This window comes from Mesoplodon densirostris, chromosome 5 (genome assembly GCF_025265405.1).
Source record: "Mesoplodon densirostris isolate mMesDen1 chromosome 5, mMesDen1 primary haplotype, whole genome shotgun sequence".
NCBI lineage: Eukaryota > Metazoa > Chordata > Mammalia > Artiodactyla > Ziphiidae > Mesoplodon > Mesoplodon densirostris.
Genome location: NC_082665.1, coordinates 150,029,498 through 150,055,179, shown reverse-complemented (window position 1 = coordinate 150,055,179; position 25,682 = coordinate 150,029,498). Strand labels below are relative to the sequence as shown.

At 37.9% G+C, this 25,682-nt stretch overlaps 1 protein-coding gene across 2 annotated transcripts in view; it reads right to left on the bottom strand.

Moving 5' to 3' along the window:
- The window catches only part of STAG1 (STAG1 cohesin complex component), a 436,282-nt gene that overhangs the window by 175,686 nt on the left and 234,914 nt on the right, over positions 1-25,682 (bottom strand). Inside the window, exon 1 of one of the 2 annotated variants that reach the window (XM_060099649.1) lies at positions 9,612-9,703. The exons of the other annotated variant lie outside the window; for it this stretch is intronic. The gene's annotated coding sequence lies outside the window, so the exon portion shown is untranslated. Of the gene's footprint in view, positions 1-9,611; positions 9,704-25,682 lie in introns of those variants that run through there. 2 annotated transcript variants of the gene reach the window in all.

Genomic DNA, 25,682 nt, shown 5'->3' with positions numbered 1-25,682 from the left:
GAGGCAAAAAATATACAAATCAATTTTCACTGCAAAGTAAAGGAGCTGTTACAGTGGAGGATTACTGGACTGAATGTCAATATTATGACATAGTATGAGTGTTTTGTGTTTGGTAATTGCAATCATTGTTGCTTTTGTTGTGGTCATCCATTTACAATGCCTGGTGTCAATTTATCTCTTGTAAAAATAAAATACAGTGTGTGTGTGTGTGTGTGTGAAAAAAAAAAAAAAGAAAACATGGAAGAGAGTCCCTCCCATCAAGCCTCTTAGATAGCCTCATCCACCAGAGGGCAGGCAGCAGAAGCAAGAAGAACTACAATCCTGCAGCCTGTGGAACAAAAACCACATTCACAGAGAGACAGACAAGATGAAAAGGCAGAGGGCTATGTACCAGATAAAGGAACAAGATAAAACCCCATAAAAACAACTAAATGAAGTGGAGATAGGCAACCTTCCAGAAAAAGAATTCAGAATAATGATAGTGAAGATGATCCAGGACCTCGGAAAAAGAATGGAGGCAAAGATCGAGAAGATGCAAGAAATGTTTAACAAAGACCTAGAAGAATTAAAGAACAAACAAACAGAGATGAACAATACAATAACTGAAATGAAAACTACACTAGAAGGAATCAATAGCAGAATAACTGAGGCAGAAGAACGAATAAGTGACTTGGAAGACAGAATGGTGAAATTCACTGCTGTGGAAAAGAATGAAGAAAAAAGAATGAAAAGAAATGAAGACAGCCTAAGAGACCTCTGGGACAACATTAAACACAACAACATCTGCATTATAGGGGTCCTGGAAGGAGAAGAGAGAGAGAAAGGACCCAAGAAAATACTTGAAGAGAGTATAGTTGAAAACTTCCCTAACATGGGAAAGGAAATAACCACCCAAGTCAGGAAGTGCAGTGAGTCCAATACAGGATAAACCCAAGAAGAAACACACCGAGACACACAGTAATCAAATTGGCAAAAATTAAAGACAAAGAAAAATTATTGAAAGCAGCAAGGGAAAAACAACAAATAACATACAACGGAACTCCCATAAGGTTAACAGCTGATTTCTCAGTAGAAACTCTACAAGCCACAAGGGAGTGGCATGATATACTTAAAATGATGAAAGGGAAGAACCTACAACCAAGATTACTCTACCCGGCAACGATCTCATTCAGATTCGATGGAGAAATCAAAAGCCTTACAGACAAGCAAAAGTTAAGAGAATTCAGCACAACCAAACCAGCTCCACAACAAATGCTAAAGGAACTTCTCTAAGTGGGAAACACAAGAGAAGAAAAGGACCTACAAAAACAAACCCAAAACAATTAAGACAATGGTCATCGGAAGATACAAATCGATAATTACCTTAAACACGAATGGATTAAATGCTCCAACCAAAGGACACAGGCTTGCTGAATGGATACAAAAACAAGACCCATATATATGCTGTCTTCAAGAGACGCACTTCAGACCTAGGGACACATACAGACTGAAAGTGAAGGGATGGAAAAAGATATTCCATGCAAATGGAAATCAAAAGAAAGCTGGAGTAGCTATACTCGTATCAGATAAAATAGACTTTAAAATAAAGAATAGTACAAGAAACAAGGAAGGACACTATATAATGTTCAAGGGATCAATCCAAGAAGAAGATACAACAACTATAAATATATATGCACCCAACATAGGAGCACCTCAATACATAAGGCAACTGCTAACAGCTATAAAAGAGGAAATTGACATTACCACAATAATAGTGGGGGGCTTTAACATCTCACTTACACCAATGGACAGATCACCCAAAATGAAAATAAATAAGGAAACAGAAGCTTTAAATGACACAATAGACCAGACAGATTTAATTGATATTTATAGGCCATTCCATCCAAAAAGAGCAGATTACACTTTCTTCTCAAGTGTGCACGGAACATTCGCCAGGATAGATCACATCTTGGTCAACAAATCAACCATCAGTAAATTTAAGAAAATGAAATCATATCAAGCATATTTTCCGACCACAATACTATGAGATTAGAAATGAATTACAGGGAAAAAAACGTAAAAAACACAAAAACATGGAGTCTAAACAATACGTTATTAAATAACCAATAGATCACTGAAGAAAGCAAAGAGGAACTCAAAAAATACCTAGAGACAAATGACAATGAAAACACTATGATCCAAAACATATGGGATGCAGCAAAAGCAGATGAGGGAAGTTTATAGCTATACAAGCCTACCTCAATAAACAAGAAAAATCTCAAATAAACAATCTAATCTTACACCTAAAGAAACTAGAGAAAGAAGAACAAACAAAACCCAAAGTTAGCAGAAGGGAAGAAATCATAAAGATCAGAGCAGAAATAAATGAAATAGAAACAAAGAAAACAATACCAAAGATCAATAAAACTAAAAGCTGGTTCTTTGAGAAGATAAACAAAATTGATAAACCATTGCCAGACTTATCAAGAAAAAGAGGGAGAGAACTCAAATCAGTAAAATTAGAAATGAAAAAGAAGAAGTTACAACAGACACCGCAGAAATACAAAGCATCCTAAGAGACTACTACAAGCAACTCTATGCCAATAAAATGGACAACCTGGAAGAAATGGACAAATCTTAGAAAGGTATAACCTTCCAAGACTGAACCAGGAAGAAACAGAAAATATGAACATACCAATCAAAGTAATGAAATTGAAACTGTGATTAAAAATCTTCCAACAAACAAAAGTCCAGGACCAGATGCCTTCACAGGTGAATTCTATCAAACACTCAGAGAAGAGCTAACACCCATCCTTCTCAAGCTCTTCCAAAAAACTGCAGAGGGGGGAACACTCCCAAACTCATTCTATGAGGCCACCAACACCCTGATACCAAAACCAGACAAAGATACTACAAAAAAAGAAAACTACAGACCATTCTCACTGATAAATATAGATGCAAAAATCCTCAACAAAATACTAGGAAACAGAATCCAACAATACATTAAAAGGATCATACACCATGATCAAGTGGGATTTATCCCAGGGATGCAAGGATTCTTCAATATATGCAAATCAATGTGATACACCATATTAACAAATTGAAGAATAAAAACCATATGATCATCTCAATAAACGCCGAAAAAGTTTTTGACAAAATTCAACACCCATTTACGATAAAAACTCTCCAGAAAGTGGACATAGAGGGAACCTACCTCAACATAATAAAGGCCATATATGACAAACCCACAGCAAACATCATTCTCAATGGTGAAAAACTGAAAGCATTTCCTCTAAGATGAGGAATGAGACAAGGATGTCCACTCTCACCACTATTTTTTTTTTTTTTTTTTTTTTTTGCGGTACGTGGGCCTCTCACTGTTGTGGCCTCTCCCGTTGCGGAGCACAGGCTCCGGACACGCAGGCTCAATGGCCGTGGCTCACGGGCCCAGCCGCTCCACGGCATGTGGGATCTTCCCGGACCGGGGCACAAACCCGTGTCCCCTGCATCGGCAGGCGGACTCTCAACCACTGCGCCACCAGGGAAGCTCTCACCACTATTATTCAACATAGTTTTGGAAGTCCTAGCCCCAGCAATCAGAGAAGAAAAAGAAATAAAAGGAATACAAATTTCAAAGAAGAAGTAAAACTGTCACTGTTTGCAGATGACATGATACTATACATAGAGATTCCTAAAAACGCCACCAGAAAACTACTAGAGCTAATCAATGAATTTGTTAAAGTTGCAGGATACAAAATTAATGCACAGAAATCTCTTGCATTCCTATACACTAATGATGAAAAATCTGAAAAAGAAATCATGGAAACACTCCCATTTACCACTGCAACAAAAAGAATAAAATATCTAGGAATAAACCTACCTAGGGAGACAAAAGAACTGTATGCAGAAAACTGTAAGACACTGATGAAAGAAATTAAAGATGATACAAACAGATGGAGAGATCTACCATGTTCTTGGATTGGAAGAATCAATATTGTGAAAATGACTATACTACCCAAAGCAATCTACAGATTCAATGAAATCCCTATCAAATTACCAATGGCATTTTTTATGGAACTAGAACAAATCATTTTAAAATCTGTATGGAGACACAAAAGATCGTGAATAGCCAAAGCAGTCTTGAGGGAAAAAAACGGTGCTGGAGGAATCAGACTCCCTGACTTCAGACTATACTACAAAGCTAGAGTAATCAAGACAATATGGTTCTGGCACAAAAACAGAAACACAGATCAATGGAACAACACAGAAAGCCCGAGATAAACCCACACACCTATGGTCAACTAATGTATGACAAAGGAGGCAAGGATATACAATTGAGAAAAGCCAGTCTCTTCAATAAGTGGTGCTGGGAAAACTGGACAGCTACATGTAAAAGAATGAAATTAGAACACTCCCTAACACCATACACAAAAATAAACTCAAAATGGATTCAAGACCTAAATGTAAGACCAGACACTATAAAACTCTTAGAGGAAAACATAGGAAGAACACTCTTTGACATACATCGCAGCAAGATCTTTTTTGATCCACCTCCTAGAGTAATGGAAATAAAAACAAAAATAAACAAATGGGACCTAATGAAACTTCAAAGCTTTTGCATAGCAAAGGAAACCATAAACAAGACGAAAAGACAACCCTCAGAATGGGAGAAAATATTTGCAAACGAATCAACAGACAAAGGATTAATCTCTAAAATATATAAACAGCTCATGCAGCTCAATATTAAAGAAACAAACAACCTAATCCAAAAATAAACAGAAGACCTAAATAGACATTTCTCCAAAGAGGACATATAGATGGCCAAGAAGCACATGAAAAGCTGCTCAACATCACCAATTATTAGAGAAATGCACATCAAAACTACAATGAGGTATCACCTCACACCAGTTAGAATGGGCATCATCAGAAATATAGAAACAACAAATGCTGGAGCGGTTATGGAGAAAAGGCAACCCTCGTGCACTGCTGGTGGTAATGTAAATTGATACAGCCACTATGGAGAACAATAAGGAGGTTTCTTAATAAACTAAAAATAGAATTACCATATGATCCACCAATCCCACCACTGGGCATATACCCAGAGAAAACCATAATTCAAAAAGACACATGCACCCCAGCGTTCACTGCAGCACTATTTACAATAGCCAGGTCATGGAAGCAACCTAAATGCCCATTGACAGACGAATGAATAAAGAAGTTGTGGTACATATATACAATGGAATATTACTCAGCCATAAAAGGGAATGAAATTGAGTCATTTGTTGAGACGTGGATGGATCTAGAGACTGTCATACAGAGTGAAGTAAGTCAGAAAGAGAAAAACAAATAATGTATATTAACGCATGTATGTGGAACCTAGAAAAATGGTACAGATGAACCGATTTGCAGGGCAGAAGTTGAGACACAGATGTAGAGAACAAACGTACGGACACCAAGTGGGGGGAAACCGCGGTGGGGTGGTGATGATGGTGTGCTGAGTTGGGTGATTGGGATTGAAATGTATACACTGATGTATATAAAACTGATGAGTAATTAGAATCTGTAGTATAAAAAAACAAACAAAAAACAACTAATACTAAACTTTTTGGGGGTTATTTGTATGGAAATATGTTAATATAAGTGTTTCAGACATTACATGAAATTTCTAAAAAACTTATATGTTGTGGTATAATGTTATACGTCATAATTCTAGTTATTACTTTAAAACGTCTATCTCAGAGATAAGTAAAAAAAAAAAAAAAAAAGGAAGAATAGTCTCAGAGTGGGGAAGTCTTTTTTCCAAATATAATAAAAAACTCAGAAGTCATAAAGCATGAACAAATTCAATCAACATAAAAGTCATTTTTTATATAAAAAAAACACAACAGGGCTTCCCTGGTGGCGCAGTGGTTGAGAGTCCGCCTGCCGATGCAGGGGACACGGGTTCGTGCCCCGGTCCTGGAAGATCCCACATGCCGCGGAGCGGCCGGGCCCATGAGCTATGGCCGCTGAGCCTGCGCGTCCGGAGCCTGTGCTCCGCAACGGGAGAGGCCACAACAGTGAGAGGCCTGCGTACCGCAAAAAAAATAATAATAATATAATAAAATAAATAAATAAATAAAAATAAAAAAACACAACAACACTAAAAACAAAGTCACAGAAGTAACAACAGGGTTTGGCTTCCAGTTAGAATATAGAAGGCTACAAACAATGAAACTAAGCTGAATCAACATAAAAAAATCATAGCGTTTCTTAAGCCCATCTTGAACTGAAGTATCCTGAATTCCAAAGAATGATAAGCCTTGCAAGAAAAGATGAGTCATACAAACTTTGTCATCTGCGGCAGAACCAAAGAAGAAAAAGGTAAGGAGAAATCAGGCAAAATGTTAACAAACTGTCAAAGATCAAGTGTCAGTGTGGAATAACAAGGAATTTGCACTCGCTCCAAAGCTCTTTTTTGAGGTGACCACAGGTTTCAACTAGGTAATTAAAGCCTGAGACAGAAGAAAAGACAAAACCTTTATTAATGCAGGCCTACAGGGGATGATCCTCAATTGCTGGGGGAAAGGTAAAAAACTCAGCTCACTTCTCCAGACCTTTCTCTCCTAAAAGCCATAAACCTTAATCTGATGGGGGAGGATCAGTACACTGAGTCACCACTATGGCACAGCAAAGACCTACCAGAGCTAGGAGAAGGGTAGAAGAAAAAATCATTTAACTGTGGGAGAGAGGGAGACAAAACACTGTTCTGGACCCTGAATCCTATACCAATACCAAACAGAGGTCTGCTGGCATTGGGAGATGGATAGGAAATTCCCACCCAAGGCCAACCACAGAAACAGGCAAAGTTTAACTGCCATAGGAAGGAGGGTCAGGAAAGCAGAGAAGGTCCTTAAGTAGCTCCAGGTACAGAACACTTGCTTAAGATTTAGGCAGGGGCTTCCCTGGTGGCGCAGTGGTTGAGAGTCCGCCTGCCGATGCAGGGGACATGGGTTCGTGCCCTGGTCCGGGAAGATCCCACATGGGACGCACTGAGCCTGCACGTCCGGAGCCTGTGCTCCGCAACGGGAGAGGCCACAACAGTGAGAGGCCCGCGTACCAAAAAAAAAAAAAAAAAAAGATTTAGGCAGGACTAGGACAAAAGGGAATCCCCATGCCCTCATCATAGCACCAGGCAACAAGCCACACCACTCAAGAGTATAAAGCAGGAGTACTCTGTGGCACAGGAGTGTAGAGAGAGGTGAAAGCTGAGGGTGCAGGATAAACGCTGAGAAAAAACACCTCTGGTATCCTAAGCACAAGGCAACAGCAGCCTACAGCTAGAAAAATCTGAAGCCTGTGGTATACTAAAGATAATGATGGCAATAATAGAACACAAACCTAGCTCAATTCCTAACCACACTGAAAATGTATACTGTTTTGTCCCTTTTAATTTTTATATCATGTGCAAATATTGTGATTAAAAGGAAAAACATTTTGGGAAAAGGAAAATCTCCCATATCTACTTCAAAAGGCAGTTTCTTGCCTTACTCTGATACTAGTTATAAATTTCTTCCTGTTATATACACTTATACATGCCATGTAAAAAGAACAGTCTAGTTAATGATGGGCAGTAGGGTAATGAAAACTAGCATCCTTCACAAAGCAGTAATTTCTTTTTCAATATAGCTAAGAAAATGAAATAACAATAATAAAATGAAGACAATAATCAAGTAGCCTAAATGGCTTATCCACACTAATATTTAGGTTCTTTGAGGACAGTCTCATTATAATGCTTTGCATAAGAAATTTATTGATAAACTAATGAAAAGGCAAACCATACCAAATAAGTAACAGGTATAGAAAAGCAGAAAGAAACTTAGGGTAGGAAGAATATCAGGCAGAAACATGCAAGGAGGATAACACAGAGCAAACCAAAAAGGTCCAGTAAGAAAGCAATTCCTCTAAGTATGTTCAGAAGAATAGTTCAGAAGAATAGAAGGGGAGAAATCTACAGCAAAATATAATATAATATAGCTAGTATTCATATGGTATGTGCTTTTCACATATATGATCTTCTACTATCCATACACTGTGGTGACTCTTAGTATGTATAAAGATGAGAAAAATAAGTTCTAAAGAACCTGTCCTACATCATAGAGCTACAGGGTTCTGGTTTTGGGATTGTAAAATCCATGTATTCTCTACTCTACAATGGAGCTTCACCTGGTTTACTCCAGTAACCTTGGAGGACAGAAAGGTTGTCTAGTGAATATTCTTCCATGGGAGGAACACTTTGTTTCTGCTCCCAAACGAGAGACAAGAAACTAATGAAGAAGTCTATTTTGGAAGTTTTGGGAACACTGATGGGGGGTGGGATAAAGGGTGTCAAGCTTCAGAGACAAGAGCCAACAAAAAAAACTAGAAGACTGAGAGCCTCTGACTGGGATTAGAATAACCATCTTATAAGAGGTCCACTGCAAGGCAGAGCTCAAGCAGCTAACAGAGGTAGAAGGCTAACTGCCTAATCCCTAAGCATTTGATATTTGGGAACCCAATGTGGTCACAAACCGTAGATATCTAAAGAGATAAAACACTCTCTAGGAATAAATCCAAGAGGCTTGATTTTTAACCCAGCTGATGGGCAATGTCACAAAAAAAGTTACCTATTTTTGGTGAAACATGGCTTTTGGTTCCCTAATTTCAATAGACTTACCCAAAGATATATACCACTATTGCTTAAAACAGTAATTTGCAAAACTTCTTTGAAGAAACTATACATCCACCCAAACATCTACCCGCCCATTTATCTATTCATACATTTATTAAGCAACAAATATGCTCTGGCACTACACCAGGTCCTTGGGCACATAAAGTTGAACAGAACAAGGGTCTTCTTCTAAGAATCTCTATTTTTTTTCCAGCTTTACTGAGATATAATTGATATATGACATTGTGTAAGCTTAAGGTATACAACATGTCAATTTAATACATACATATTGCAAACTGATTACCATCATTGCATTAGCTAACACCTCCATCCCATCACATTGCTTTTTTTTTTTTCTTTTTTTGGTGAGAACATTTAAGGTCTACTCTCTTAGCAAGTTTCAAGTATGTAATACGTACTACTGCTGTACATTAGATCACCAGAACTTATTCATCTTATAAATGGAAATTTATATTCTTTGACCAACTTATCCCCATTTCTCCCATCCCCTAAAGAAACTCTATTTTAATTGAGAAGATGAACATGTAAAAAAATAGTAAGTGAATTAAATACAATGATAGGAACTTGACAAGCGTATATACTACTTAGAAAGGAGTGTCAATTCTCTGCAGAAGCAACTGGGAAGGGGAAACAGGGTCAACAGCATTCTAGGCAGTAGCATTAGTGAAGGCCTATAAACAAAGGTACAACAATGGGAGCACAGAGCTACTTTAAGTTTGGAATCTAAAACAGATTTTGTAACCAAGAAGAAAGATGGGGCTGGATTTAAAAAGGCTTAGGAAGCCAAACTTTATTCTAGAGACAGGAGATGGTCACTGAAGGATTTTCATCAACAGCTATGAGTTTTAAAAAAATATTTCTGGTTCCAATATGGAAAATAGTCAGAAGAAAAGGTGAAAGAAATGGAGCAAAGATGACTTACCACTGCAGTCAATCCAAAAACAGAAGGGTGAGGGCAGCGACAGTTTAAGATAGTAACAATAATGATAGATGAAATGGCAGGGACCTGATAAATATTCAAATGTTAAAGAAATAAAATCTACTGAAGTAAGTGACTGATGGACAAAAGTGACTTCTGTTTCTGGTGTGGTCATCTGGGTGGGTTTATTCACAACAGGAAGCAAAGAATTCTTTTCCCCTGACTCCTGTAGGAGGCATAACTCTTTTGTTTAAGAATGCCTAATTAGGACTTCTCTGGTGGTGCAGTGATTAAGAATCTGCCTGCCAATGCAGGGGACACGGGTTCAAGCCTGGTCTGGGAAGATCCCACATGCCGCAGAGCAACTAAGCCCGTGTGCCACAACTACTGAGCCTGTGGCCTAGAGCCCGAGAGCCACAACTACTGAGCCCATGCACTGCAACTACTGAAGCCCACGTGCCTAGAGCCCGTGCTCCACAACAAGAGAAGCCAACACAATGAGAGGCCCGCGCACTGCAATGAAGAGTAGCCCCACTCGCCACAATGAGAAAGCCTGCGCAGCAATGAAGACCCAATGCAGCCATAAATGAATGAATGAATGAATGAATGAATGAATAAAAGAATGCCTAATTAGTATGTCCCATTAGAAGAGACTGACGTCCTTTAATTCATAAATGATTGAAACAGAATATCCTATTTCCAGACCTCAGGCCACAGTGGTATCTACATTCAAAATAAATACAAAATTTCAGGAACACATCGTCAACAAATACGAAAACCTTTAAGTGGCAAGTTGACATAAGCAGAATGTTAATAAAATGTCAAATTACTTGAGACTTGAAAAGGGAAAAGTAGTTTTACAAAAATTCAATAGTTATCACCTTCAACAATTGATCAATCTTAGCATCACTAATAAGTGGACAAGCTGACATTATGAGCTAGCTACTGTGACAAAATATAAAGTACACAGCATCACCTACGAGATTATCTTGCTAAAAAATGTAAATGTAACCTAATGAAGTCATTAGACCTAACTTTCAGGTACAAAATACAGGAGATATAGGGATAAGTTAAATGATACCATGAGGGGGAAAAAAAATTAGATAAATAAAAATGTGAGGTATTTTTTAAGACAACTAGTTTGTCAACAAAAGTTAATGTGATACAAATAAACACCCCAAAAAAGTGGGGGAACTGTTTCATATTTCAAAAAAGTCCTGAAAACACAACAATCAAATGCAATATGTAGGGACTTCCCTGGTGGCGCAGTGGTTAAGGATCCTCCTGCTCATGCAGGGGAAACGGGTTCGATCCCTGGGCTGTGAAGATCCCACATGCCACAGAGCAACTAAGCCCGTGCGCCACAACTACTAAGCCTGCGTTCTAGAGCCTGTGCTCTGCAACGAGAAGCCACCGCAATGAGAAGTCTGTGCACCGCAAAGAAGAGCAGTCCCTGCTCACTGCAACTAGAGAAAGTGCAGGTGCGGCAGCGAAAACCCAAAGCAGCCAAAAAATAAATTAATTAATTTTTAAAAATGCAATATGTAAATCGGTGTGCTTTACTTCTCTGTTGTCTAATATCCTAGGTATGCTTCTACCAAAGGACCATTTGCCTTTGTTGTCTTCTCTTCCCCTGGATATATGCATGGATGCTCCATCACCTCCTTCAAGTCTTTATTTAAGGTCACATTCTTACAGGGTTTTCCTGACCATCCTATTTAAAATAATCCTTCTCTTCCCAATTTCTTCATTCTTCTCTATTTTATTATTCGGCATAGCATTTATTATTTGTCATACTATAATAGTTTGCCTATGTATGTTATTCATTAGCTTTTCCCCCAAACTAAAATGTAAAGTCCAGGAGGGCTGGGATTTTTGCTTGGTTTATTCAGTGCTATATCCTCCATGCTTGGAATGGTTAACAGACAGTCAAGTATTTCTTGGTCAAATGAATGAATCACCACAAAAACAATACAGTCAAAATGGGCCTAAAATAATGGTAAAAGCATATCTAAATGATCCCTACAGATATTTTTTTCCTTAATCATAAATCCTGACAATCTGTTGTTTCTTTAAGCACAGACAGAAATGAGGAAAATAGGTAAAGTCAAACCAGCAATAGGACTACCAATATCACTCGTTTTAAATATGTCCTACTCCTAATTGACATCAATTATTTACATGAAGTGTTACCAAATGTCTGGCCTCTACTCTCAACCATGCATCTTCACAAACATTTCATGAAGAGTGGTAAATGATTAATGGGTTTATAAGAAAAAAATGTTTACAAAATTCAAGACACTGATTACCTCTGAGGTGAAGCATTTTAGTAGTATTAGTAATATTTCAGTTCTTAAGCAGGGGGGTGGGAGATTTACATATATTACATATTACATACATTCTTTTATGTGTAGCAAATGACATATAATTTTTTTAAGTGGGTGCATTAAAGTATTTGAAATTATCCACATTAATATCTTCGAGTTCCTGAAATCACTAGAAGAAATCCCAAATTCTGGAGTACAATTATCTGAATTATCACAGTGTTACAGTCCTTGTTTAACATCTGTTAATTTACATATCACAGTGATTAGTAGAGTTTTTCATTTTCATTTTTCCTCAGAAAGTGAGAATGCATAATAACTGTGTGTCAGGGGAACAAAGAAAAGGATATACTTCTTATTTTTGGAAAGATCCAGTAGAAAACATTTTTATGAAACAAAACTGAGTGGCTTACATAAATTTTATCATTAAATATATCCTTTGAACGTCTAAAGTAAGTCCTATTGTATATTTAAAAACAACCAAAAAATAACTATAAAGATTAATTATTTAGATAGATTATTTTGGCTGACTGCCATGATGCACTTAAAGAAAAACTGCTCTTTACTATCACACCTCTGCGAATTAAGCCCAAACTAATTTCCCATTTTGGCAAAACCTAAGACTTTTTTTAAAGTACCAGGAAATTCACTTGGCCCACAGAGACATATGTACACCAATTAAGAAACAATATAAAAATACATTTGGAAAGAACAATTTTACAAATCAATTCAACAAAAATGTCACTATAATCTTATCTCTGTATCTCTAGCATTTATCTAGGACACTGTCTCATGTGCTTAGGAGGAAAACAATGTTTTTGGACATGGCTCATTTATTAGTATTAAATCCAATCTCCTTAGTCTAGTCTACAAGGCTATTATTCACTCTCTCCAGCTTTGTATCTTGCTGTTCCTTCTACACATCCAAAACTCCATCTTCTCTCTAAGCTCCTTCCTGGTTTTACTGCTGAACTTCAGATTTATCTTTGAAAATCTAATTTCACACCTAAATAATCTGTGAAGCACTCACACCTCAGATAACGAACTCATCCTTTGGGTTCTCAATGGGTCTTATATTTCTTAACTACTGAACTTGTCAAGGTATTACTGCTATTAGTTTACAAAGTTCTTTCCTCATTTAGAACATGAACTCACTGTCTAGAGCTATAACCTTGTTGATCTCTAAATATATAGTTCCTAACTAAAAACTGGACATACATTAAGTATTCAATAAATGTATACTGAACAGGGGCTTCCCTGGGGGCGCAGTGGTTGAGAATCTGCCTGCTAATGCAGGGGACTCGGGTTCGAGCCCTGGGCTGGGAGGATCCCACATGCCGCGGAGCAACTAGGCCCGTGAGCCACAACTACTGAGCCTGCGCGTCTGGAGCCTGTGCTCCGCAACAAGAGAGGCCGCGATAGTGAGAGGCCCGCGCACTGCGATGAAGAGTGGCCCCCGCTTGGCACAGCTAGAGAAAGCCCTCGCACAGAAACGAAGACCCAACACAGCAAAAATAAATAAATTAATAAACTCCTACCCCCAACATTTTCTTTAAAAAAAAAAATGTATACTGAACAAATAATAAAAAAATGAATCCCATATAAGTTTGAAAGATCAAACAGTTCATTTATTTAACACTTGTTAAAAAAGAAAGTGCAATAAATGTGTATCATTTATGTCACAGTAAAATAATGTTTTTGTAGGTATGTTTTAAAACTGAAGGATACCAATGCTTGAAATTACCATGAGGTAATTATAACCTCAATATACAGTTGATCATGACTAATCCAGATGGGGAGTTAATCTACTCCCCACTGATACAAATCTTATTGTTGAGTTATACTTGGGTTTATGACTATCTCATTTAAGCATTTCTCATAATAAGAGTAATGCCTCAGAAAACTCAATCTAAAAAGATTTAATATTAATCAATAGAATATAACTGGTCCTTTAAAAAATACTAGTTTAATTTCATAACTCATTCAGTCAGTCCTAAGACACTGGTAATAAAAACCACCAGAAATTTATTATATGAGTGAAGGTGTGAGTGGAAAGAGCACAACTGTTACTTGAGTACCCTTCCCCAGCTACTTCAGATTATACACTTAAGAGTTATATACCAGGCAGAATACAGTAGTGGCTATCAGTATGAATTTAGGAGCTAGATGATCTGGGTACAATTCCTGGCTTTGCCATTTACTAGTTGTGTGACCTCAGGCAAGTTTCTTCACTCTTTTTGCCTCAATTTTCTCATCTGTGAAAAGGCGGTAACAATAATATAGAAGACATACCTCATAAAAATGTTGAGAATTACATATATGTAAAGTACTTACAATGGTGCATGGCACATAGTAAATATGATATCTGTATTTGCTACTATGACTGTTCAACATATTTCCTCCTGGCTCCAATACATTACATTGCAAGCTTCACAGCTGTAATACCATTTCCTGTCTTACACCTTTTCACATTACAAATTGGCTACAATTTCTTGAGTTTTCATTAGTTTTCTACATGATTACTCCTCTGTCTTGGCATTTTTCATATCCAACTTTGCTTCCTTTCTTTAACATTCTGTTTACCTTCCTCCACTTGGAGTAGTCTCCAAAGTGATACAGACAACACAAACTGAGAGGTGCACTGCAAAAAATATTAGACCTTCTATTTTTATCTGAAAATCAGAAACAAGATATTTAAGTATAGAGGATAAGTTTGGTATGCCCTCACTAGGTTCATATTTCAGATTGTTTTTTGTCACAGATGGTATTTGAGGTATCCCAGGAGAATAAGAATAGATCACTGCTCTGAAGGACTGACTGACATTAGAAATAGAACTCTTCACTGTTTTGTTCATTTTGTAAGTTACTCATGACCACTGCAATAGAGTTATGATTTATACTGTTGATTTTTAACTCTTCACAAAATGGAAATGCACAGGTTTCTAGAGAAAACAGACACAAAAACAAGTACCTGAATACGCAATCACAAGTGAACAACAGAACTGAGGAGGCACTGGCACCTCCTGCCCGAGCTCCTCTGAGACCAGTGATGACGAGCCCATGACAATCGTCATTAGAAACTGACTGACTCACACGGGCCATTCACTCTATAAATACATATATATGCTTCAACACACACAAACGCGAATAAAAAAGGGCTACACACGCACTCTACTGATAAAAGGATGAAAAGAAAATAAAACTTTATTGTTATTTATTAGGTATCTAGGAAATAAACTTAGTTCAGAACTAAGGAAGTCTGCAACAATCGCCAGGCAGCAACTTCTTAAGCACTTCCCTTACAAGATAAGAACTCAAGCCTCTTGAGAAAAAGTATGGGGAAGAGGGAGACATGGACAGAATAATTTAGCCTTCTCATAAGTTTTCACTATTAGGAATTTAGGCTAAAAATGCTTTACTGATGGAATATACAATCAAAAATATTTAGAGACTTTAATTTGGGACTAGAAGTAAATTCAGCTTTACTCTACCACATTTTGGCATCTCTTTACATTTTCTCAGTTTGTACTATTTAACCATTTTTACATTTCATAATATTTTTAATCCTTTGATTAATAACTGCTCAAATGGATAAACAAATGAAAAGTTCTATACTTAAGGTTAAATAAACAAATTCACAGAAGCATGTATGATTAGAAATGAGAAGAGAAAAAAGCTACAAGATTAAGTCATATCATTATAAAAGAACACAATAAACAACATTTCTATTTATAATTGTGAGCAGAGCAAAACAAAATAACAGACAAGAGTGAAAGGCACTAAGTGAATACAGCTGACTCGTGAACAATACAGGTTTGAACTGTGCAAATCCACGCATATTTTTTCAATAAATATATTGGGAAAGTTTTTGTAGATTTGTGAAGATTTGAAAAAACTCGCAAACCACAGCCTGCCTAATAAAAAAAATTAAGAAAAATAGGAATGTCATGAATACCACTTATTTTATCACAACCATAAAATATACATAAATTATAAAAAAGTTAAAATGTATCAAAACTTACCCACACAAACACTTACAGACTGTCACATGGCGCCATTTGCAGTTGGAAGAAATGTAAACAAATGTAAAAATGCAATATTAAAACATAACTGTGTAAAATTAACTACAGTACATACTGTATTGCTGTCATAATTTTGTAGTCACTTCCCGTTCCTATTTTTAGTGAGCACAGGATTACAATGCTATGTGAGACTAATCATCTCCATGTAAGCAGTTTATTTCTTCAGTAAATTGCATAATTGCAGTAAAAAGTGATCTCTTGAGGTTCCTGCATATTTAACATCATATTTAGTGCAATACCATAAACCTTAAATAATACCATGGGACCCACATGAAGTGCTACTAATGATGATGAAAGTGCTCCCCCAAAGCAGAGAAAAGTCATAACATTACAAGAAAAAGTCGAGTTGCTTGATATGTGCCATAGATTGAGGTCTGCAGCTGTGGCTGTCCACCATTTCAAAATAAATGAATCCACATAACGACAATTAAAAAAAAAAAAGAAAACTTGTAAAGTCATCACTGTAGCTACACCAGCAGGCATGAAAACCTTGCACTTTTATGATATATCTTTTTATTTCATATTAAATCCAGTTCTTATGTTGGTGCTGGACTGCTTGAAGAAAGGCATACCTATAGACTCTAATATGAGTGGAGGAAATGCAGTCATTATATGAAAACTTAAAGCAAAAGCAAGGTAAAGGGTCTAAAGCTGGAGAATTTAATGCCTGCAAAGGATGGTTTGATAATTTTAGTAAAAGGGTTTGCTTTAAAAAATGTCAGGATAACGGGCAAAGAAAATTCTGCTGACCAAGAGGCAGCAGACAACTTCCAAGTCACCATTAAGAAAATCATTGAGTAGAAAGGATATCTGCCGAAAAAGGTTTTTACTTTTTATATTGTTTATTGAAATATACTTGACTTCCAATGTTGTGTTAGTTTCAGGTATACAGCAAAATGATTCCAGTATATATATTTATATATATACATATTTATATATATTTATATATATTTATATATATGTAAATATACCTGCATTTATTAGTTATATATATGTTTCTTTTTTACATTCTCTTCCATTACAGGTTATTACAAGATATTGAGTATGGTTGCCTTTGCTATACACAAGGTCCCTCTTGGTTATCTATTTTATATATAGTAGTGTGTATATTTTAATACCAAACCCCTAATTTATTCACCCCCCCCTTTCCCTTTGGTAACCATAAGTTTGTTTTCTATGTCTGTGAGTCTATTTCTGTTTTATACACAAGTTCATTTGTATCTTTTTTTTTAGGTTTCAAATATAAGTGATATCATATGATATTTGTCTTTGGCTTACTTCACCTTAGTATGATAATCTCTAGGTTCATCCATGTTGCTGCAAATGGCATTATTTCATTCTTTTTTATGGCTGAGTAATATTCCATCACACACACACACACACACACACACACACACACACACACACACACACACACACACACACACACACACACACACACACACACACACACCCCACTCTTCTTGACCCATTCACTTGTCAATGTAGACTTATGTAGCTTCCATGTCTTGGCTATTATAAATAGTGTTGCTGTTAACACTGGGGTGCATTTATCTTTTCAAATTATGTTTTCCTCTGGATATAATCCCAGGAGTGGGATTGCAGGATCATACCGTTAGCTCTATTTTTAGTTTTTTAAGGAACCTCCATACTGTTCACCATAGTGGCTGTACCAATTTACATTACCACCAACAGTGTAGGAGGATTCCCTTTTCTCCATACCTTCTCCAGCATTTATTATTTACAGACTTTTTGATATTGGCCATTCTGACTGGTATGAGCTGATACCTTATTATAGTTCTGATTTGCATTTCTCTAATAATTAGCAATGTTGAGCATCTTGTCATGTGCCAAGTGTATGTCTTCTTTGCAGACATGGCTTTTTACATCTTCTGCCCATTTTTTGATTTGGTTGTTTTGTTTTTTTGAACTTGAGCTGTATGAGATCTTTGTATATTTTGAGAATTAATCCCTTGTCAGTTGCATCATTTGCAATTTTCTACCATTCTGTAGGTTGTCTTTTTGTTTTGTTTATGGTTTCCCTTGCTGTGTAAAAGCTTTTAAGTTTAATTAGGTCCCATTTTTTAATTTTTGTTTTTATTTCCATGACTCTAGGAGATGGATCCAAAAAGATATTGCTATGATTTATGTCAAAGAGTGTTCCACTTATGTTTTCATCTAGGAGTTTTACAGTATCCAGTGTTACATTTTGGTCTTTAAATTAATTTATTTTATTTTTGGCTCCATTGGGTCTTCATTGCTGTGCGTGGGCTTTCTCTAGTTGCAGTGAGTGGGGGCTACTCTTCGCTGCAGTGCATGGGCTTCTCATTGTGGTGGCCTCTTGTTGCGGAGCATGGGCTGTAGGCGCGTGGGCTTCAGTAGTTGTGGCTTGCAGGCTCTAAAGTGCAGGCTCAGTAGTTGTGGCGCACAGGCTTAGTTGCTCCACAGCATGTGGGATCTTCCCAGACCAGGGCTCCAACCCATGTCCCCTGCATAGGCAGGAGGATTCTTAACCACCAGTGGTCCTACATTTTGGTCTTTAATCCATTTTGAGATTATTTTTGTGTATGGTGTTAAAGAATGATCTAATTTTAGTTATTTACATATAGCTGTCCAGTTTCCCCAGCACCACTTATGAAGAGACTGTCCTTTCTCCACTGTATATTTTTGCATCCTTTGTCGTAGATTAACTGACCATAGGTGCGTGGTTTTATTTTTGGTCTTTCTATCGTGTTCCATTGATCTGTATGTCTCTTTTTGTGTGAGTACCATACTGTTTTGATAACTGTAGCTTTGTAGTATAGTATGAAGACAGGGAACCCGATTCCTCCAGCTCTGGTGTTCTTTCTCAAGATTGCTTTGGCTATCTGGGGTCTTCTGTGCTTCCACACAAATTAAAAAATTTTTTATTCTAGTTCTGTGAAAAATGCCATTGGTAACTTAATAGGAATTGCACTGAATCTGCAGACTGCCTTGGGCAAATAGTCATTTTGACAATGTTGATTCCCCCGATCCAAAAACATGATATAGCTTTCCATCTATTGGTGTCATCTTCGATTTCTTCCATCAGCGTTTTATAGTTTTTGGAGTACAGCCTCCTTTTCTAGGTTTATTCCTAGGTTTTTTGTTTCTTGGGGTTTTTTTGATGCAATGGTAAATGGGATTGTGCTTTCTCTTTCTAAATTTTCATTGTTAATGTACAGAAATACAACAGATTTCTGTGTATTAATTTTGTATACTGCAACTTTACCAGGTTCATTGATGAGCTCTAATAGATTTCTGGTTATGTCTTTAGGATTTTCTATGTATAGTAGCATGTCATCTGCAAACAGTTACAGTTTTACATCTGCTTTTCCAAGTTGGATTACTTTTATTTCTTTTTCTTCTCTGATTACCTTGGCTAGGACTTCAAAACTATGTTGAATAAAAGTGGTGAGAGTGGACATCCTTCTCCTGTTCCTGATCTTAGAGGAAACGCTTTCAGCTTTTCACCACTGAGTATGACAGTAGCTATGTGTTTGTCATATATGGAGTTTATTATGTTGAGGTATGTTCCCTCTCTGCTCACTTTTTGGAGTTTTTATCATAAATGGATGTTGAATTTTATCAAAAGCTTTTTCTGCATCTATTGAGATGATCATATAGTTTTTATTGTTCAATTTGTTAATGTGGTGTACCACACTGATTGACTTGCAGATATAGGAAAATCCTTGCATCGCTGGGATAAATCCCACTTGATCATGGTGTATGATCTTTTTAACGTATTGTTGGATTCAGTTTGCATGTATTTTCTTGAGGAATTTTGTGTCTGTGTTCATCAGTGATATAGGCCTGCAAATTTCTTTTTTGTGGCATCTTTGTCTGGTTTCAAGCTGATGGTGGCTTCATAGAATGAGCTTTTAAGTATTCCTTCCTCTGCAATTTTTTGAAATAGTTTCAAAAGGATAGGTGTTAACTCTCCTTTAAGTGTCTGACAGAATTTGCCTGTGAAGTTATCTGGTCCTAGACTTTTGTTTATTGGTAATTTTTAAATCACAGATTCAATTTCAGTACTTGTAATTGGTCTGTTCTTATTTTCTGTTTCTTCCTGGTTCAGGCTTGGGAGATTGTACCTTTCTAAGGATTTTCCCATTTCTTCTAGGTTGTCCAGTTCTTTGGCATATAGCTGCTTGTAGTAGTCTCTTACGGTCCTTTATTTCTATGGTGTCAGTTGTAACTTCTCCTTTTTAATTTCTAATTTTATTGATCTGGGTCCTCTCCCTTTTTTTCTTGATGAGTTTGGCTAAAGTTTTATCAATTTTTAAACATATTTTCAAGGAATCAGCTTTTAGTTTTGTTGATCCTTTCTATTGTTTTTATAGTCTCTATTTCATTTATTTCTGCTCTGCCCTTTATACTTACTTTCCTTCTACTAACTTTGGATTTTGTTTGTTCTTCTTCCTCTGGTTGCTTTAGGTGAAAGTCAGGTTGTTTATTTGAGATTGTTCTCGTTTCCTGAGGTAAGCTTGTATAGCTATAAACTTCCCTCTTAGAACTGCTTTTGCTGTGTCCCGTAAGTTTTGCATTGTCCTGTTTTTGTTTTCATTTGTCTTTAGGTATATTTTCTGATTTCCTTTTTTACTTCTTCAGTGATCCATTGGTTGCTTACTACAATATGTTTAACCTCCATGTGTTTGTGTTTTTTGCAGTTCTTTTTCTTGTAGTTGGTTTCTAGCCTCATAGCGTTATGGTCAGAAAAGATGCTTGATAAAATTACAATTTTCTTACATTTACTAAGGCTTGCTCTGTGGCCCAGCATGTGACCTACCCTGGTGAATGTTCCATGTACACTTGAAAAAAATGTGTATTCTACTGCTTTTGGATGGAATGGCTTTATGAATTTCAATCAAATCTATGTAGTCTAAGGTGCCATTTAAGACCTGTGTTTCTTTACTGATTTTCTGTCTGGATAATCTGTCCACTGACGTTAGTGGGGTATTAGAGGATCCCACTATTATTGTGTTACTCTCAATTTTTCCTTTTATGTCTGTTAATATTTGCCTTATACATTGAGGTGCTCTTATTTTGGGTGCATATATTTACAATTGTTATATCATCTTGGATTGATCCTCTGATCATTATGTGGTATCCTTGTTTGTCTCTTTAACAGTCTTTATTTTAAGGTTGATTTTGTCTGATATGAGTATTGCTACTCCAGCTTTCTTTTGATTTCCATTTCCATGGAATACCTTTTTCCATCCCCTCACTTTCAATCTGTATGTGCCTATAGATCTGATGTGGTTGTCTTGTTGGCAGCATATATATGGGTCTTGTTTTTGTATCCATTCAGCCAGCCTATGTCTTTCGGTTGGAGCATTTAATCCATTTACCTTTAAGGCAAATACCCATATGTATGTTCTTATTGCCTTTTTGTTCATTGTTTTGGATTTGTTTTTGTTTTGTTTTGGGCTTTTTTGAGGGTTTTTTGGATTTGTTTTGTTTTGGATTTTTTTCCTCCTTTTGTCTTTTGTTCTCTTCTCTTGTGATTTGATGACTTTCTTTAGTGTTGGTGTTTGGATTCCTTTTCCTTATTTCTGTGTAGATCTACTATAGATTTTTGGTTTATCATGAGACTTTGATATAGCAATCTATACATATGATGATTGTTTTAGGTTGTTGATCTCTTAATTTCTAATGCATTTGAAATATCCTGCATTTACACTATCCTCCTTTCACAATTATTGGTTTAGATATCATATTTGTGTGTGTGTGTGTATGATTTCCTACCTTTACTGTATGCCTTTATTGGTGAGCTTTCCCATTTCATAATTTTCTTTCTTCTACTTGTGGACTGTTCTTTTCTGCCTAGAGAACTCGGTTAGCATTTGTTGTAAATCTGGTTTGGTGGTGCTGAACTCTCTTAGCTTTTGCTTGACTGTAAAGCTTTTGATTTCTTCATTGAATCTGAACAAGAGCCTTTCTGGGTAGCATATTCTTGGTTGTAGGTTTTTCCTGTTCATCACTTTAAATATATTATGCCACTCCCTTCTGGTCTGCAGAGTTTCTGCTGGAAAATCAGCTGATAACCTTATGGGGGTTCCCTTGTGTGTTACTTGTTGCTTTCCCCTCATTGTTTTTTAATATTTTCTCTTTATCTTTAATTTTTGTCAATTTGATACAGTGTATCTTGGTTGTGTTCCTCCTTGGGTTGATCCTGTATGGTACTCTCTGCTTCCTAGACTTGGGTTACTGCTTTCTTTCCCATGTTAGGGAAGTTTTCAGCTATTATCTCTTCAAATATCTTCTCAGGCCCTTTCGCTCTTTCTTCTCCTTCTGGGACTCCTATAAGGCGAATGTTGGTACATTTGACGTTGTCCCAGAGGTCTCTTAAACTATCGTTTTTTCCTTCCATTTTTTTTCCTTATTCTGTTTCGCAGCAGTGATTTCCACCATTCTACCAGTTCGCTTATTTGTTCTTTTGCCTCATTTATTCTATTGATTACTTCTAGTGTATTTTTCATTTCAGTTATTGTATTTTTTTAAATTTATTTTTATTTTTGGCTGCATTGGGTCTTCGTTGCTGTGTGTGGGCTTTCTCTAGTTGCAGCAAGCGGGGGCCACTCTTTGCCATGGTGCGCAAGCTTCTCATTGTGGTGACTTCTCTTGTTGGGAGCACAGGCTCTAGGTGTGCAGGCTTCAGTAGTTGCAGCTCATGGGCTCCAGAGCACAGGCTCAGCAGCTGTGGCGCATGGGCTCAGCTGCTCCGCGGCATGTGGGATCTTCCCAGACCAGGGCTTGAACCTGTGTCTTCTGCATTGGCAGGCGGATTCTTAACCACTGCGCCGCCAGGAAAGCCCCAGTTATTGTATTCTTTAACTGTGTTTAGTTGTTCCTTATCTTTTCTAATCCTTTGTTAAAAACTTCTTGTAACCTCTCACTCTGTGCTTCCATTCTTTTCCCGAATTCCTCAATCATCTTTCCAATCATTACTCTGAACTTTCTCAGGTAGATTGCCTATCTCCCTATCATTTCATTGTTTTGGGGTTTTACCTCATTCCTTCATCTGGAACATATTCCTTCGCTGTCTCATTTCGTCTAAACTTCTGTTTGTATTTTTATGTATGTGGAAGGTTAGTTATGTGTCTTGACCTTGAAGAAGTAGCCCTCTGTAGGGGATGTCCTATGTGTCCCAGTAGTACAGCTCCTCTCGTAACTCGATGGCCAGTTATCAGCTGGTCCCACGGTAGGTTCTGACCTGCTTGTGGACTCATCTCCACAGGTTTGGGGACTGTGCATTTCTTGCTTCTATTGTCTGCCCCCTGGTGGGTGAGGCTAGTCTAGAGGCTTGTGGGGGCTTCCTGGTGGGAGGGGCCGGTGTCTGCCCCCTGGTGGGTAGAGTTGGGTCTTGGCCCTCTGGTGGGCAGGGCCATGTCAAATGGCATGCCTAGTGGTGGCTATGGGCTCAGGAAGTCTTCAGGAAGCCTGTCTGTTGATGGGTGGGACCGTGTTCCAGCCCTGTTGGTTATCTGGCCTGACGTGTCCCAGCACTGGAGCCTAGAGGCTGTTGGGTGGGGCCAGGTCTTGGCACTAATGTCCCAAGCAAGAGGTCAGCCTTCAGATGATTTTTCCCGGATATGTTCGCCACCAACTTTTATGCCCCAAGAGAGAGCCACAGCCACCCCCTGTCTCCCCAACAGGCCCTCCAAGACCAGCGGGCAGTTCCGGCCCAGGTTCCTTTGAAGTCACTGCTTTTTCCCTGTGTCTTGGTGATCAAAAGACCTCGTGTGCATCATCCAAGAGTGGAGTCTGGTTTCCCGAGTTCTGTGGAGCTCCTGTGGTCAAGAGATGCTAGCCTTTAAAGCCAAATGCTCTGGCGGCTCCTCCTCCTGATGCCAGACCCCCCAGCTGGGGAGCCTCATGTGGGGCTCAGAACTCTCACTCCTGTGGGAGAACTTTTGTGATATAATTATTCTCCAGCTTCTGGGTCACCCATCCAGAGCATATGGGATTTGATTATATCATGAGTGCACCCTTCCTACCAACTCGTCTTCTCTGTCTTTGAATGTAAAATATCTTTTTCGTAGGTTCCAGTATTTTTTATTGATGGTTATACAGCAATTAGTTATGATTTTGGTGTTCTCATGGGAGGACACGACCTCAAGGTCTTCTACTCTGCCATCTTGTTTTCTCTCCTGGCCCGATCAGAATGGGGTGTTGGCTGGGACTAGGCAGAGCTGCAGCACCCAGCTTGGCATCAGCAGTGCCAGCAGCTGCTCTCCAGGAGCATGGCAGATCCCTCGCTGCCTGTAGCCAGGTGTTTTTATACAAATCCTGGTAGCAGGCAAGGAGCTCAGCTTTGCTGGACTGGTGATCTCAGTTGCAGCCTCAGTCTCTGATGTGAGCTGGGAGTCCCAAACATCCCATCCTAGTCAACAAAACTGCTGAAAAGAAAAACTTTTTTCTCTTCCAGCTTGGGTCCTGCAGAGAGAGCCTACAAATTAACTGACAACTGACAAACTTACTGGAGAAGAGACATTTACACTTGCATGTGGGAGTTGCTCAGTGATAGCTAAGTCTGCCTCAACAGGTTTTTAATGCAGAAGAAAGCACCCTACTCGGGAAAAAATCATCACAAACAACATTATTAGTAAGGAAGATAAGCGAGCACCAGGACTTAGGTAAGAAAGCACAGGCTAACTCTACTTTTTGTGCACATGCAAGTCAGGTTTATGATCAGGACTGCTCTTATCTGTAAAGCTACAAACTCCCAGGCCTTGAAGGGAAAATATAACACCAGCTACCAGTCTTTTGGTTGTAGAACAAGAATGCATGGACAATGAGAACCCTTTTCTGGACTGGTTCCATTGATGCTTTGACCTTGAAGTTGGGAAGTACCTTGCCAGTAAGGAACTGACTTTTAAAATTCTTTTTATAATGAACAATGCCCCTGGCCACCCAGAACCCTATGAGTTCAACACCAAAAGTGTCAAAGTGATCAACTTGCTCCCAAACACAGTATTTCTAATTCAGTCTCTAGATCAGGGAGTCATAAGGGCCTTTAAGGCTCATTACACACAGTACTCTATGGAAAGGATTGTCAGGGCTATGGAAGAGAACCCCCATAGAGAGAACATCATGAAAGTCTGCAGGGACTACACCACTGAAGCTGAAGATGCCATTGTTGCTAGAGAAAAAGCCACGAAAGCTACCAGGCCCGAAATAATGAATTTTGCCCAGATGTTGTGTGTGACCTCACAGGACTAAGGACAGAACCGATCAAAGAAATCATGAAAGAGACTGTGGATGTGGCAAAAACGGTCGGGGTGGGGTGGGGAGGCAGTGAAGAGTTTTAAGATATGAATCTTGAAGAAATTCAAGAAATTCAAGAGCTAATAGACACTACACCAAAGGAATTACGAGAAGATGACTTGATGGAGATGAGTGCTTCCTAACCAGGGCCATACAATGAGGAAGAAGACACAGAAGAAGCATTGCCAGGAAACAAATGACATCAGGCAATCTGGTAGAAGGGTTCTGCTTAGTCAACACTGCTTTTAACATCTTTTACAACATGAACCCTTCTGTGATACGGGCATTCAAACTGTAGCAAATGGCGGAAGAAGGACTGGTACTATGTTAGAGAAATGAAAAAGCAAAATTCAAACAGAAATTATGATGTATTTCCATAA